The sequence below is a fragment of the Rhipicephalus microplus genome, chromosome 1, assembly GCF_043290135.1.
Source record: "Rhipicephalus microplus isolate Deutch F79 chromosome 1, USDA_Rmic, whole genome shotgun sequence".
NCBI classification, from domain to species: domain Eukaryota; kingdom Metazoa; phylum Arthropoda; class Arachnida; order Ixodida; family Ixodidae; genus Rhipicephalus; species Rhipicephalus microplus.
Genome location: NC_134700.1, coordinates 128,418,748 through 128,435,576, shown reverse-complemented (window position 1 = coordinate 128,435,576; position 16,829 = coordinate 128,418,748).

Below are 16,829 nucleotides of genomic sequence, written 5' to 3'. Positions count from 1 at the left end.
GGGAAGTCCAGATTTCTCATAAAAAGGAGCATTCCTTCTAGGCTCCTTCTTCTGGACTTCACTTAACCTAGGCTCTAGGTTCAACTGCTTCAAGATTACCTCCAATCTCCTTTCGACTACATCACTAGAACTCCAAATCTCTGCTCCCTCTTCCTCTGAAGCATTCAACAACAGATTTACGACCGCTTGACGTTGAACGTATGGTTTCATCAAGTTACTGTGGTAAATTTTGTTTGGCCGCCTTCCTAATTTCACTTCATAATTGGTATCAGAAAGCTTCATGGGTGCCTTCCACTTGTCCACGAATTTCCCCGCTCTCTGACAAGTGTCGCATGAGCGTACAAAGTCTTCGATATCCTTCCAGCATTTCGGCCAATAAAACTCAAAGGAAACTCTAGCCTTGGTCTTCTTTATGCCGAGATGCCCTGCCCATGCGTTTTCATGCGCCAGTTTCAATAGTTGGCGACGATACTTTTCTGGCACCAAGAGCTGCTCATACTTGCGACCTTGCGCATTTGTGTAGCTCCGATTCAAAAGCCCTGCTTTTTCAAAAAAAGAAACGTTCTTTTTCTTTTTTCCCAAGTTTATGCTTCCTATTGGCGATTTAATCGAGAGGTCCTCACGCTGCTCTCGAATGAGCGTATCTCGATCAACCCTCGACAGCTCACTCCATCTTTCCGCTACAGGTGAGAGCGCTGCAGCCCTCTCGCTCTGATTCAATGGCGCCATGTCGTCTCCCCTTGCTACGGAAACCGCGCCGTTCTCTTCGGCGACGGGCCGCTCGCGTGACTGCTCACATGACTCATGCAGAAAATTTCCTCTGTGAGGTTCCGTCGACCCACCGACAAGGTCACTTGTGAGTTCACCGCATTGAACAAGATCAAGCTCCTGCGAAAGCTTCCGCGCTTGCGATCGCGTGAGGGGCATGTACGCTAAGCTGGGGAAGAACGATTTACCCTGGTTTTTGAGAAGCTGCTCTGAGTTGTTAGAGAAAAGATAAGGAAAACGATCGGGAAGCGTTGCAGACACAGCCGCTTCGGTGCGAAGCTTACCGAACGGGCCTTCAATGACAACCGTGGCGATTGGTAAGCAAGCACTCTGCTCCTCAGCGACTTGCCTGATCCACGCGCATTCTCCTGTAAAATCATCCGGAGACACCAATGAAGAATGGACAACATCCATGGTTGCCGCTGAGTCACGAAGTGCTCGACACGTTTGCCCATACACACTAATTTCTTGGAGATACGGCTCCAACATCCGCATGTTCTTTTCCGATTCTCGGATTGTTGCAAAAGCAAACTTTTGCTCACAGTTTATCGCGATGTGCCCTTCCTTTTTGCTGTTGTAGCAAATTCGCGGCTTGCGTTGATCAGGTTTCTTTGAAAAGCCCTCTTTCCTTTCATCCTTTTCAACGCGCACTGCCCTGCTATGCAACTTTCGGCGAGTATAATACTCCTCAGCTAACTCTGCTGCCTTGTTTAGCTGTAATTCACCAAGTTTGTCCTGCAGCCAAAGTTTGACATCCTCCTCGATGGAGCGGTAGAATTGCTCCAATGCAACGCATTCCACCACTTTATCGCGGTCGTCATAAACACCTTCGCCCTTGAGCCCTTCAATTAAATCAGCTTTAAGACGAAACGCGAAGTCAACGTGTGACTCATTCCCCTTTTTAGCATACCGGAACTTTTGCCTGAAAGCCGGGGGTGACAACTTATATCGTCTCAAGAGCACTTCCTTAACCTCGTCATAGCTCTCAAACGCTTCCCTCGACAAGCAAGTTATTGCGTCAGACACTTCGCCGGGAAGAAGAGCTAACAGGTTCCGCGCCCAAAGAGACCGCTCCAAAGCGTTTCGCTCACAGACGTGTTCAAACTTGACGAGATACTTCGCCATGTCCTCGCCTACTACGAACGGTGGCAGTTGCTCCCGAATTCTAAAACCGCTGACCTGAATCGTCAGAGAAGCTACGCTAGGCGCCTGCGAACACTGTAGGATTGCCAATTCTATTCGTTTCAACTCGAGGCGCTCCTGTCTCTCGGCCTCCTCACGCTCGCGACGTTCGCGCCTTTCAGCTTCTTCACGTTGCGAGTTTCTACTTCTCGCCTTTCAGCCTCCTCGCGGCGTGCTTTGATATCCGCCCAGGCCTCATCGACTTCCTCAGCCGACACTCCTTCATCCTTCATGATCTCAAGGATCGCTCGCTTTCGTTTCGCACGGCCCAAAGTAATGCCGAGTTCCTCACAAATTTCGATGAGTTCCTTCACTTTAAGGTTCTCCATCGTTGACACTAGCCTCTTGCTGTTTGCCCCTGTTAACAATTTACTTGCCGTACCCACTATAAGTCAACTAGCAAGACTAGCAAGCAATGTTTCACACTCCCATGTTTACCCCCTCCGCATTAACTTTGGTTTCAAAGCACTTCGACTTTGCTTGAAACGATCAAAGCTAACTTCAATGCTTCACACAGCCCTTCTCTAAACTACTACAACCTGAGCTAGAGTAGTCTGGTGAACTGAAGGGAAAACATCAGGCGCTCACCGCATCGATGTCGCTGACGCCGGCCGATTCCGCCGCTGCCACCACTGTTGCGAAGCGCGCCTCCGACGACGTTACGAAGGGCGCCTCGAAATCTCACCGCTGCAACCACTGTTTACAAAAGACGGCGACGCCAACACGGTCCCGAAGGCGCCACTGCTTCGAATTCTACCGGGAAGGTCACCAGCCGTTTGGTAGCGTAGGTTTCTCAGCTCGCGACTGCTTCTGCGCAGAGCTGATAGACGAGCGGACGAGACGACGGTGAGTTAAACAAGGTTTATGTACAGCATATATACAGAGGCGTAACAAATTCGGCACTGGGGCCGACAGCTTAGAGACTCGAAGAGCCGAGCTCTCCCCTCTAACACATAGGTCTGCTCTCAAATGGATCTGCTAACACATAGCTCTACTGTCTATCACATAGCTCTCTTCTCTGACACACAGCTCAACTCTTTATCACATAGCTCTCTTCGCTGACACACAGCTCAAATGCGACACACATGTCTGCTCTCACATAGGGCTGCTGCTCGCGACGCGCCGCGGGGCTTCTTTTATATGCACCGGGTCCAACTCAAATGTCCAACCAGAAGCGCCGCTGGTCATGAGATCAGACTACTCCTATGGGGTTAAGCTGGGCCGCGTCATTCTTTCTCATCGAATCTGGAGAGGCTGCGCTGCAGGTGGCTGCACCCAAGGACGAGTGACGTCGCCAGGTATTGCGTCAGACCCGCCAGACAGGAAGGCGCCGGTTGTTTACTCGACGGGCTCGCGGGCTGAGTTGACTCACTGCACGTGCGCGCCAGAAAGGCGCCGTCACGTGATGACGCCGTTGAGTTGTTGTTCGCGTCAGGCGGGCTCGCGTGCTGGCCTTGACACAGATTTCCTTTTTCCGAGGCATGGACGTTCGCTGCGGACTCGCAGGCATAACAACGCTTTCATGCCTATACCCTTCGATGAACACAACATTGTACGTGCAGGAGTGGCAAGTCTCAGTGAAGGCCAGAAAATCGAACATACGAACCGAAGAATCAAGCAATACATCAGTTTGCTTGTTTATCATACTACGTATGTGTAAATTGAAAGAACGACATTTCGTCCAGCTTGTTAAAAGAATAGTCCTGCACAAAATAATTAAGTCTGATCCCCGTATTAAGAAACGCTCCTCGATTCGACTTTCACCCTTCACTTGACATAGTTGCGCACTGCGCCGCTGCTCGGCTGAAAATGACGCTGCGCATCTCAAGAATCGCAGCAGATTATCGCTGACAAGCAATGACTTGCCGTGCCTGGAGACGGCGCTCCCACCGGCTTTCTCAAGTGAAGATGCAGCGTTGATTGAAGGGATGTTCAAGAATACGGCGGTGATCGTCATGATAGATGGCTTCATGGAAGATAGTCATTGTGGGGCAAAACTGGCAGTTGAAAAAACGTAAGTGATAAAACAATCAATTCAGCAAATCTTGCCTAGGTCACCTGCACTGTCTATGCGTAGTGCTGATCACCAGGCTCCTTGCACACAAGCAATTTGCCCTTTTTTTGCCACGCGAATTGATAATGACATTCTTGAGCCTTTGCTTTTGTTAGCCAAAAATTTTCTTGTTCTGTGGTGTCAGATTGTCATGAAAACACATGGTATAGCTGGCAGTTTTTAATTCAACTTTGTTTAGCAATCTACTGACACGTAGACCCGCCACGGTGGTCTAGTGGCTAAGGTACTCGGCTTCTGACCCGCAGATCGCGGGATCGAATCCCGGCTGTGACGGCTGCATTTCCGATGGAGGCGGAAATGTTGTAGGCCCGTGTACTCAGATTTCGTGGCACGTTAGAGAACGCCAGGTGGTCGAAATTTCCTGAGCTCTTCACTACAGCGTCTCTCATAATTATATGGTGGTTTCGGGACGTTACACCCCACAAATCAGTCAATACTGACATGTATAGCTCGTGACCCACATGAACAAGCGCAATAGGAACCTTGCCAGTTTTCAGTGGCAGTCTGTTTTTTCCCTCAACTTCGGAGCTCGTCAGTTCAGAAAGGGTTACCTTAGTTGCTCAATTATTCAGAGAACCGAACAAATATTTATTCTGGGTGACAGCCATGCCATGAATTTCAATATTTTGGCATCTGCTGTAATGCTATACTGCGTTATACTGCTTTTGCAGCTCAAGAACATCCTTGCTCATGCCAGATAACTGCGCAAACGTTGCCTGCTTTTTTAGTTGATGACGGGCACCATGCACTAAAAAAATGGCGCAGTATAAACTACGCGACGTCTGTAGCGCAGCTTCTTTGCGTGGCTGATGTAACTACATAATAATCTGCAGCAAATATCGTACTTCGACGTAGTGCCCCAGAGGTTCTCATCACCGCCAAAGGAACAGTATTTACTGATGACCATACTCGGCCAAACATGAGATACAGTTAGACAAGCCACTTCCGTACAACCACGTACCGCCCACAAAGAAATACCCAGACTAAACGTCTTAATAAGGCCATCGCCGACATTCTGGCCATGTACGTTGACGTCAAACATAAGGCGTGAGGCGCCATACTTCCGCACGTGACCTTCGCATGCAACAAAGCAGTGCAAGTGACGATGCTGATGACGCCATACCAGTTGGCATACGGAAGGAACGCAGCAACGATGCTCGACGACATGCTTCCAAACGTCGCTGACGAAGAAAACCTCGAGGCCAAAGTTCAGTTTCAGCGTGCTGCTCCGCCGTGGTGGTCTAGTGGCTAAGGTACTCGGCTGCTGACCCGCAAATCGTCGGATTGAATCCCGGTTGTGGTGGCTGCATTTTCGATGGATGCGAAAATGCTGTTGGCCCGTGTTTTCAGATTTGGGTGCTCGGTAAAAAACCCTAGGATGTCGAAAGTTCCGGAGCCCACCACTACAGCGTCTCTCATAATCATATGGTGGTTTTGAGACGCTAAACCCCGCATATCAATCAATTACATTCAGCGTGCTAAAAAACTCATCAACTCACTCGCCTGCTGATCAAGAATCAGCAGAAGACCCACAGACCAATGGCATAACGACAGTCCGACCGTCTCCGCTGGCGTAACGAACTCTCAACGGCGCCGTGTACGTTCCAGCCGTCCATGTCCTGCGTCTCAAGCCGTATCATGCGCGTTAGCGAACATGAGGACTGTATTTTTTATTTCTTATTGTGTTTCGTTTCTTGTGGCTACTGTAGATTGTACTTTGATTTTTTGTTGAAGCATCGGGAAGATGCCTTTTTTAGAAGGGAGGAGAAAATGACACTTTCTTTTCTCAAGTCTTGTTATCGTCCCGTTACACTGTGAGTGACTCTCAAGGCAAACCACACCTGCAGGGCTCGGGAAGCTTCAGAGCTTTACTAGATCATTTTTTTTTTAGATTGCGCACAGAACAGGATCAATGCAGATCATTGTAGAATCTACATGGCCACTAGCGATAGCATTGCAATATTTTTATATTGCAACGCTATGAAAGATTTTCATTAGTCAACTTATTTCCATTTTTTTTCAATTCATTTCTAGGCAAGGAAACGCATTTTCACATTATTTCCGAGCAGACGCGTGTTTGTGCTATGGAACACCTGCTTTCCACGTTATCGGCTGGGGTTTGATCCTGACTCGTACGCGAACGTTTTAATGTTTCGTTTTTTTTTGCATACTTCTAGATTTTTGGTCACCAAAAAGATAACGATTTGTTCACTCGATACCAACGACGTCGAGCTCAATGACGACACCAGTGTTTATTTGAAATAAACTCCTAAACGTTCTCGCGGTAATTATAAACATACTCCTCTTCCGTCAGCGTGTGCTGCGTTTGATACAGATTCGTGGTACATTCTCTTTCACACAGTGGAAAGGCGGCCTTTTTTTGCCACATGTGAAGCGCTGGTTAGAGCAACACCCGCTGCGTGAGCGCATGGGCCTATACGAATGCTTCAGTGAAAAAGAATGAAGTTGCACAGACCAGTTATCCTGGGATAATTTCGTTGACGTTTATTTTCATTAGTAGAATATGTTAGAAGAAATAGGTATCCACAATCTTTTAATCTTTCTGTTTACTTTTTACGTGGTCTCATCTGCGTTCAAAAAGAATATACTAGACAGTGCCTGGTACAGCGTCTCGCTCGTATCTGGAGGATTGTAGTGTTGTCTGTTAAACCTGCATCCCTGCAGAGTGGGAAAGAGCATGCCTGAAAACACTCTGAATGATCTCTGGCTGTCAGTTTTATTTAGGGGCGAAGCTTCTTAAAGCGGCACCCGTTCGTCCCTCGTAGTAGTCGTAGTCGTAGTGTGTAACCAGTTTTACGTTTTGACCTGCAAGATGGTGCTGGTGGGAGCTTTCTCCTGTGCGTTGTTGAGCAATAAAAAATTTGCAACGTGCGCGTTAACTGAAAGCCGAATTCTACTGTCTCTCATCCCCATTAGCAGCCATTGGCATGTGCATAGAGCAATATATGATAAGAAAGGGTTGCTACGTTATACTTGCTGGGCGTAACCTCCTTCGTTTTAGAAATGTTTAGCGAGCGTTGAGCCGCAGTGCCATGAATACAGTGAACTAGTATATATCATGAGCTCGAGGTGGTTAAAGGTGGGAAGTAGACACGAAGCTCAAGCCGTAACAAAGTGTGCGTGTGCCACGTCTCGTTTAGTCCTTCGAATGTCCGCTGAATGGTGGTGCTTCTATATGAGGAATATATTATGAAAAGATGCCAGATGATGGCACTTGGAGGGTTGACTAGATGGACGAACGGACACACAGACAGATGCATGGACGGATGCACGATGGCTGCACGGACGGATGGACGCAAAGACGGACGTAGAGGCGGATGCATGGACGAACGCAGGGACGGACGCATGAACAGACGCACGCACGGACGGGCGATTGGACGCACAGATGACACACAGATGGGCGGATGGACGGACGGTAGCAAGAGCAAATGGACGGACAGATGCTTCGCCCCACTCTCCATCTTTCACTCCGTGCCATTTTCTTGAGAGCCATGCGTTTATATTTTTCAAACGCAAGCCATGTTACATGCGAAAAGGACGAAGTCCCTTTTTTCTACGATCATATTACTGCCCAATTGAGTAGCTTCTATATCTATTTGGTACAGTTTTCTACTTACTTATTTCTAAGAATGCAAGTACTCGCAGTAGATTGACATATAAAATTAAGTGCACTACAGACGAAGACCATTCATTTCAACTTCTAACCTAGTTTGGAAGATTCACTTTCTTCATGTCGAGCTCTATGGTTTTAACAGCGCTAGCGAAAGCTTTTTCTGACTCCTTTGAAGTCGACCACGTTTGAACAGCGTGAAATTGCTCTATATATTTCGGCTTTTCGTACCATCGCATTCTCTTCTGTTTAAATTATCGCTTCCGCAATTTCGCAATAGCCTCTAATTTATTATTAAGGACGATAGTCTTTTTGGGGACCTTTGACGGAAAAATTTTGGTCTGTCTGTCTCTCTGCCTGTGTATTTGTCTGTTTATCCGCTCTTACCGATACCTTAAACGGCACCAAGCAGCCAACTCTATCCGCAGTGCCCACCAATATTGCTGAAGCTTCAGCGTTCATACTTGTGCGGTTGTCAATTAAAAAGAACTTATTGTGCATATCTGAGGCATCATAACAACACGTCGGTGTTTTGTATGTGCGCCTTTGTACCAGAGAAGGTACACACAAGTAATTCTAAGGACCGTATTATATATCACACTGCGCTGAGAGTGCAACGCGACGCTCAACAAGGTAAGTGCTTGTAACGCTTTGCTAAGACGACACGGTGATGGCACCTGCCCGTCGCTTTGCGTGCTACACCTTATCACCTCCGAGACAAGCGCACATCTTTCTCCGTGGGTGCACACGCCTTCCTTCATTTTCGAACTGCCAGATGGCGCTCGTGTCTAACGTGCCTCGATGCGCTCGTTCACCTCCGCTACACGCTCGAGGCACTCTAACGCAGCGCCTCCAGAATACCATTCACCAATTTTCTTGTGAAGAACATCAAATAAACGTTTTGTTCACTCTCTCCAGACCTCGTTTTTTGACGACATTGCTGTCTAACATGCAGATTCGGGGCCAATTTTTATTACCCGAATAACAATTTAGAATTGCCATTCTTTTATGTCAGTGGGAAGCTCCGCGTTCAGAACATTGTTGTGGTTTTAACTTCAAAACACGCAGCGCATGGATGCTCCGCGCTTTAACCTTAACAGCGTTCCGTTACGAGTCTAAATTTCTCTCTCTCTTTTTGTGCACGACTATTACCCATTTCATGTGCATGCTCTGTAATGTTATACAAAGCTTTATAGTTCTGTGATATTTTGATGGTCAGCACGAATAGCAGCCCATCTACCTTTTTCATAACACACACGACGTTAGTATTCTTTATGAACGCGGAAAAAGGGCCCATATTAATGTTTCAGTGCATTGTGCAAATATTTATTCATGAGAGGACAGCAAACTGAACGTACTCTAGCCATAACTGCAAACAGAAGTCTATCATTTTCAGGACGACATTCTTTCGATAAACACAAATATCCTATCGTTCTTATTATAATTTTTTTAGTGGCGAAGCTCCTTATGGCGTGGCTTGGGCGTCCCTCGTATGTAACCACCAGTGGCACATACCCGAAATAGGTATGACACTTGACCTCCAAGGTGGTGCCAGTGAGAGAATTCTTCTGTGCGTTGTTTAACAATAAAAATAGTGCTCAATGTACATGCCAATGGCTGATAATGGGGAATGAGAGACATGAGCATTCGGCTTTTAGTCCACGCGCACGCTGCGATTCCCATTAGCAGCCATTGGCATGTACATTGAGCACTATCGGACAAGAAAGGGATGCTACATTATACTCGCTGGGTGTAACCTCCTTAGCTTTAGAAAGGTTCAGCGAGCATTGAGCCGCAGTGCCATGAATACAATGAACTTGTATATACCATGAATGAACTCAAGGTGGTTAAAAATGAGAAGTAGATACGAAGCGCAAGCCGTAAGAAAGTAAAAGCCAAATTCTACTGTCTCTCATTTCTCATTAGCAGCCATTGGCATGTAAATTGAGCCCTATCTGACAGGGAAAGGTTGCTACGTTATACTCGCTGGGCGTAACCTCCTTGGTTTTCGAAAGGTTTAGCGAGCGTTTGGTCGCAGTGCCATGAATACAGTTAACTAGAATATACCATGAACTCTAGGTGGTTAAAGGTGGGAAGTGCACCCAAAGCGCAGGCCGTAAGAAAGTGTGCGTGTGCCACCTCTCGTTTAGTCCTTGGAATGTCCGATGGATGGCGGTGCTTCTATATGGGGAATATATGATAAAAAGATGCGAGATGGTGGGACTCGGAGTGTTGAATAGATGAACGAACGGACACACAAACAGATGCATGGATGGACGCATGAACGGACGCAGGGGCAGATGCATGAAAGAAGGCAGGGACGGGCGCACAAACAGACGCATAGACGGTCACACAGACGAACGCATGGACGGACGAATGCTTCGCCCCACTCTCCATCATTCACTCCGTGGATATGCTGCCATTTTTTTTCTTCAAAAAGATTGCGAGGAGACGACTGTTACCTCTTTGGATAACATATTGAACTCAGAATTTATTGCTCGTATGGTTTAACTCACAAAATGTTGTAGCCGATGATGCGCATTACTGTTTCGTAGCTTTCGATTCCAATGATGTCTATTTATTATATCAATACGAATTCCACGTGCTGTTTTATGATCTCTACGAAAGAAATATCAAAAACTCGCGTTTTTTTCGTGAACAAAACGTTAATAAGAAATGCCAGTCAAAAAGGCCAAGATATTTTAGCACTTGTGATGCTATTTTGAATAAAACAAAACGCACGAAAAGGTAACTTCCACTGGCAGAGATCAAACTTGCGACCTTGAATTACCGCGCCCAATGCACAACCAACTGGGGCTCACCATCATTTTCATAGCTCGTTGTAAAGTCTCAATGTCCGAGAAAAAAGCAAAGTATACGAACTTGAATGCGAAGAGGCGGCCTGTCGTTATAAAAGCCGTCTTCTCTCGGTTCATCTGGTAGTGTTGCACAACTATCGCTAAATAAGCTATTGATAGCAACGACAACATTTTTTTCCTTTTTAAAGAATCGAGATCGTAAGAAAACCTTTAATAGTGCTACTATGGGAAAACTATTCATAATATCACTGATAGTGCGATTGACAGCACCGATTGCAGGATTTTTAGAAGTACGACTATTCATGGTGCAATGATCAGCTATAGCACTGTTAGCCTGTAATATTGCAAGGATATTCATTATAACCTACTATCGGCAATACTCAGTTTGGTTACAAGGGATATTTGGGGCAATTAATTATTGTTTATTAGCATGCTAAATCACGTGCATTTAAAAAATCTTGTTCGAAATCAATAAACAACGTCTTACAGTTGACAATACCACATCTTGATATTTTATCTTAGGAAGTAAAACCCAATATATTCTTGATATTTTTACTTCAAGGTCAAAGGACAGAATAGAAATTCGAAGCCACGCATTTCCACCATACGGCTTTCTTTCTACCAAAGTGGAACAGTTCAGCTTAATTATGATGTGTAAAGTAAGCATTCTTTTGAAAGAAAGTGTCAACTTCCTTGTTTCTCAACCTACTCTTCATGCTCCAGCATTTTCTACGCACTACAGGAACGAAGTTTATGTTTTAACGAGTTGGCGCAGTTCATTTGATACCATCAACACGCTACTTTAAAGCCTACTATCGGTTACGCTATCGATTGTTCTTTCAGCCGTCGATTGTTCGATAGTCTCTCACTTATCGATAGTATTCATTGTGCTATCTGTAGTTGTACGTCACTTGCTACTAGTCCCTCTTCTGCAGGGACAAATAGCCGGGATGACCAAGGTTGCCTCCGTATACATGATAACGGTGCCAATGCGCCATTCGCACTTGCTTCAATTTCTTAGGATCTTTGTCTACAGCTGTACAACAAAATCTAGAGCCCACATAAACAGTCGCGTGTCGGTATATACGTATAAATACTGGAATTTTGAGCATTTGTAGTATATAAAAAAGCGAATAGTTTTAACAAGAGTGAACTGACACTCTCACATGTGCAAGCGTGCTCCAAAAGTGCTCCTCTGAATACATTTCCGAAAACTTGCTCATTTGCAGCTGAGCTGCATAAGCCACAGAAAATATTTCAATGTTCCCTGAAAAGTACAGGTGTTTGTGACCACAGCAATAGTTAAAGCGCCGGTACTGAGTACAGGAGCTCTGAGCGTTAAACGAAAGCTCTTCTTGAAGTATAATACGTAAATAAGACAAAATAGGAGAGACAGACAACAAATGAAAAGAGAGAAAGAGTGAAATATAAGAAATAGGTCAGAAAATATATTGACAGAAGAAAATCACAACGAAAATGAGGACGATATAGTATCTAGATACAAAAGCAAAAATACATAAAACATAGAAAGACAGAAAAAGTGATAAAAAGATATTGACATGTCATTAAAGAAAAGAAGATGGAAAGAGATATAAACAGAAGGATAAAAATAAAAGAAAACAACAACAAGGAAACCAAAGAAAACAAACGAAAACGGAGAAAAAAGAAAGGGAAGAAAGAAATACATGAACAAGCAAAAAGTAACTTTAAAATAACAGATCCCGAAAGATATCGAATCAGCACGGACAAAAAAAAGTAGAACAAATAACTGCCAAACAAACGAGAAACAAGCAAGGCTGTGCGGCCAATCTTGAGGATTGGCACTCCTAACACGTGACTGCCACAATTGTTAGAGTGATAGCGTTCAATAGTTGTTTTCGCAAGAATTCCGGTGTCGGCGTCATTGGTTGTCAGTGAAAAATCAACTTTCTGTAACCTATTTATGGATAAATTAGCAAATAAAACAATTACTAAAATTTCAGTGTGTGAGTGAGTATTGAAGCTAGGGTTTCTACATTGAAAGAAAGTGTTTTACGTCAAAGACATGACATTTGTTGAAGCTGATTTGGAAAAACAGAATATATTAATAAATTGAAAATATAAATGAACAGAAGCGTCAAATCACGTTGGTCGTGAAATTATGTGAATTAAGCGAAAATTGGTTGTTTTAAGCCCAGCTATAACACAAAATTCCAACATATATAATCACCAGCAAAGTGAACAGGTGTGTAGGTTTGGTTGTTGCCCTATCTACGCATAGTGAGCCCTTAACTGGTTGGCAAAAAAGATAATTACGACGACGCAGCACGTATCTTGCCGTAAACCTCCAATAAAACTTCCAAACAGCGAACTTGACGTGTACAGTTGTTGTTTTTACTTGCTTTACGGTTAAGGCATGCATCGAGCACCGGAGCAGGTTAGGAATTCAGAAGACAATGCACACGAGGTGCGACTGTGCTTTCACCATCTAATCATGAAGTTAAAACTCAAGCACCCTTATTTCTTCATTGAAAGCATTTATTTCAGTTTTTTGTGAGCTCTAAAACACCTTGTCCATTTCATGAATGTTTGCGGTCATGTAGTGATTTTCTATTTCACATGCATTCAAAGAGCTTGTGTTTTAACCATTTCTATTGCCTTTCAGCTTAGAGCTTCCTAAATTTGACAAGAGGAGACTCTGGCGCTGAAATTGTTCAGCGACCATGGCAATTTTGGGTAGTGCACGAATTTGCGTAGTCTTCGTATTTTCGGGTGGCCAATCACACTTGTGGCTTCATGTATTACTGTGTTTCGGTTTCGTTTCGAAGGAAAGAACAAACCGTTTCGAACTTCGTGACCCGATTTCAAACGGCAAGCCTAATAGTATAAGGCGGTATGGGGAACCACTGAACATTTGCTTATTTTTGTTTTGTGAGAAAACAGCTCCAAGCCGCACGAGCACACACGGAGCCAGCAGTAGCAAGATTAGGTGAATCAGTGCACTACCGAACATTCCTATGCTTGCTGTTGCACCGTGAGTTGCAGCTTCCATATACCCTAGCGCCAAAGTCCCTCTAGTCTGTATTTAGGAGCCTCTATGCATTTCAGAACTCATGTTTTCTATCTCGAAGTCGATAAAAGGTTATTTTGCGTGCACGTTTTTGAACCCTAGCCCCCAAAGAATATTTTTTTGAGCACCATCACAATTTTAGAGGCGAAGCATTCCCCTGCGAACTTCAGCGAATGTATCTATCTATCCATCTATCTATCCATCTATCTATCTATCTATCTATCTATCTATCTATCTATCTATCTATCTATCTATCTATCCACGACTTTTAGCTCTCCTGGCCGTTTCCACAATGGTATCGATACCAAACTTGGTATGGCTTAGCATGACTGCATATTTAATACATATTTGACTAGTCATAACATGAAAATCATGACATGAATCATCATGTCGTTATTTACATGCCATGGCTCTGCGGCTCTTGCGGTGGTTTCGATCACATGGCATGTTGCAAAACTGGTATCGTAGGACAAGATTGCGAAGCGAACACAAGCGACAGACCCTAACATGAAAATCTTGACATGTGTGTCATGTAACAACATGACTACATGCCACGCTCATGATGCACTGGCGGCCGTTTCGATGGCTTCGCTTATACCAAATCTCTTATTACAGGACGTGAATGAATGACGAAGGTATGGTACTGGTGCAAAGATGATAAACATGAGATTCGTGTCATGTAACAACATCACTACATGCTACGCTCTTGATGCGCTCGCAGCCATTTCGCTAGCTTCACATATACCAAACTCGATATTACACGACGCGTAGAGATGACATAGGTAAAAGACACATCAAAACGTGATAATCAGAAAATGCGTGTCATATTACAACTTGACTACATGACACACTCATGATGTGCTCGCGGTCATTCTGCTTGCTTCACATATGCCAAATTTTGTAATCCGGGACGCCAATCGATGACGAAGGTATGTGACTGGTGCAAACATGTTAATCATGAGATGCGTATCATATGACATGACTACATGCCAGAGTCAAGGCGCCAATACGATTCTATGTGACGTGGTGCGCGTGCTCACCGGCGTTAATTTCGTCGCGGCACGCCAGCGTTGTCATGCCAGGCGCCGGTCCTGCCATATGGTCGCAGCATAAGCCGCGTTGCGTTGCTTTGACGCATGCGCGTTTCAGCGCGTCCGGCGTCGCTCCGTCACGAAAAGAGGGAGACTCAGTGTCGTCTGGGTAACGCATAAGCGCGAAATGCAGCATATTGCATGTCGCGCTGGTGTCCTTCGGGCTGGGCCGACGGACGCTGGTAGCGTTTGGCGTCAGACTATAAAGTGCTCGCGTTTTGCTAAGATAGCGTCGATGTACCCAGCGTGCGCGCGCGTCAGCGCTTCTTTGGAGTATATTGGGTCCTTCATGATGCGCTCGCTGCCGCATATACCGAATTTGGTGTTACGGGACGTCAATGGATGATGAAATATATGACTGGTTCAAGCATAATAATCCTGATTGATTGATATGTGGGTTTAACGTCCCAAAATCACTATATGATTATGAGAGACGCCGTTGTGGAGGGCTCCGGAAATTTGGACCATCTGGGGTTCTTTAACGTGCACCCGAATCTGAGCACACGTGTAAGCATGATAATCTTGACGCGCATGGCATGTAAGAACATAACAGCATTCCACGCTCATAGCGTGCTCACGGCCATTTTACTAGCTTTACGTATAATTATTTTGTATCACAAGGCGTGAATAGATGACGAAGGTAAATGACACATACATACATAGTATTTATGACACGTAAGTCATGTACGGCATCACTTACCTCCACCTCGTAACGTTGCGCTGATTTTAAAGTGACATATCAAGATTTCTCATTCGTGCTTCGCATATCATTGATTCCCACTGTACGTGAGATCTGCCAATTTTTTTGTAATTGATATCTTACATATATCTCAATCGCAAGCATTCGATATTTGTTTATTATTTTTCTCTTACTACTGGCGCAGTAAACGTTTTTATGGAAAGCAGTCACATAATAGTGCTTTTAAAACAAAAAAGTCGCACTGATAATATATCTTGTGACAATTTTCTTTTTTCCCTGCGCTGTTTGATAAATATATGTAAGTGTGAACAGAGATTCACTGTCTTTTTATTTACTTTTGGATGGGGTTGATACTAGACGAAGACATCTTCTATCTTCGTCTTTGTTTGCCCAAGATGAACTAACTGACAGCGATATATTGGTTCTTCTTCTTCAGTGCAATGTACGAAAAGCACTTCTGTGTCTTTGTGTGTAGAAAGGCTCATGATGGTTTGTGCTTGGGACAAATGGCCTCTTTTACAAATGGCAAAAGATGGTCTTCGCGTGAAAGGTGAGACCTCTCTCAGCTGTGGTTTTTCTCATAAGATTTGTCTACTGTAGCTGCATGTAAATTGAGGCGTTTTTTGCTCATTACTTAGTTACTGAAACGCAAGTGGTTGTGACAGGGTATAAGTTGAAGGTTAATATGTTTGTTTATAGCAAAGCATTTTAAATGTGAAGCATTTCTTAGCAATCTTCGGTCACTTTGAGCGTATCCATCTATCTATCTAACCGCTTATGTTTGGTTTGGATGGTCTCGTGGTCACGGCCTTAGCTTGGCGTGAACGAAAATTAGCATGGGAGGGTAAGATGGCTTGACGAATATGACGCGCTTGTCAAAATATCCATGTCACAATGCTGTCACATACGTCGTCAAACACTTCCCGTATGACAGTGTCACATTCTCACGGGCATGTATGTGCCACTGGTATGCGGGTATGTGCCACAGGTGATTGACACTTAGTATAAGCCCAGGAACGACGACAACACACATGGGCTAATTTAACGTGCGAGTATTAGAAAATACTTGACATCGATAACGTCATCCCAATGATTGCAAAGAATAAGCGTCAGTGTCTCAGCTGGAATTGAACCTAAGCATTCTGCGTGGCAATGAAGCATTTTACCACAGAGCTACGCCAGGTCTCGAAACAACTTTTAAAATAGGCGCTGATCTTTGTGAAACGTCAGTAGTGGTTGCAGTGCTGCCTACCCAATTTTATATTCATTACATGTGTACTCCTTTGATACAGCCTTCGCGTCGGGTTAACGTGAATCATGGTTAGTTGCCAAGCGCTGAAGTTCATTTATGAGCAGTGTCCAGGGCCAGCATCCTCGCGAGAATCAGCGCTTGATATCATCTTCTGGTATTGCTAATACGCATGTCCCAGTTGGCATCGTTGCGCAAGGGCAAACTGGTATATAAACATCTGCCACCCTCAACATAAGTCTGCGCGTGCTGCATTTGTACATATA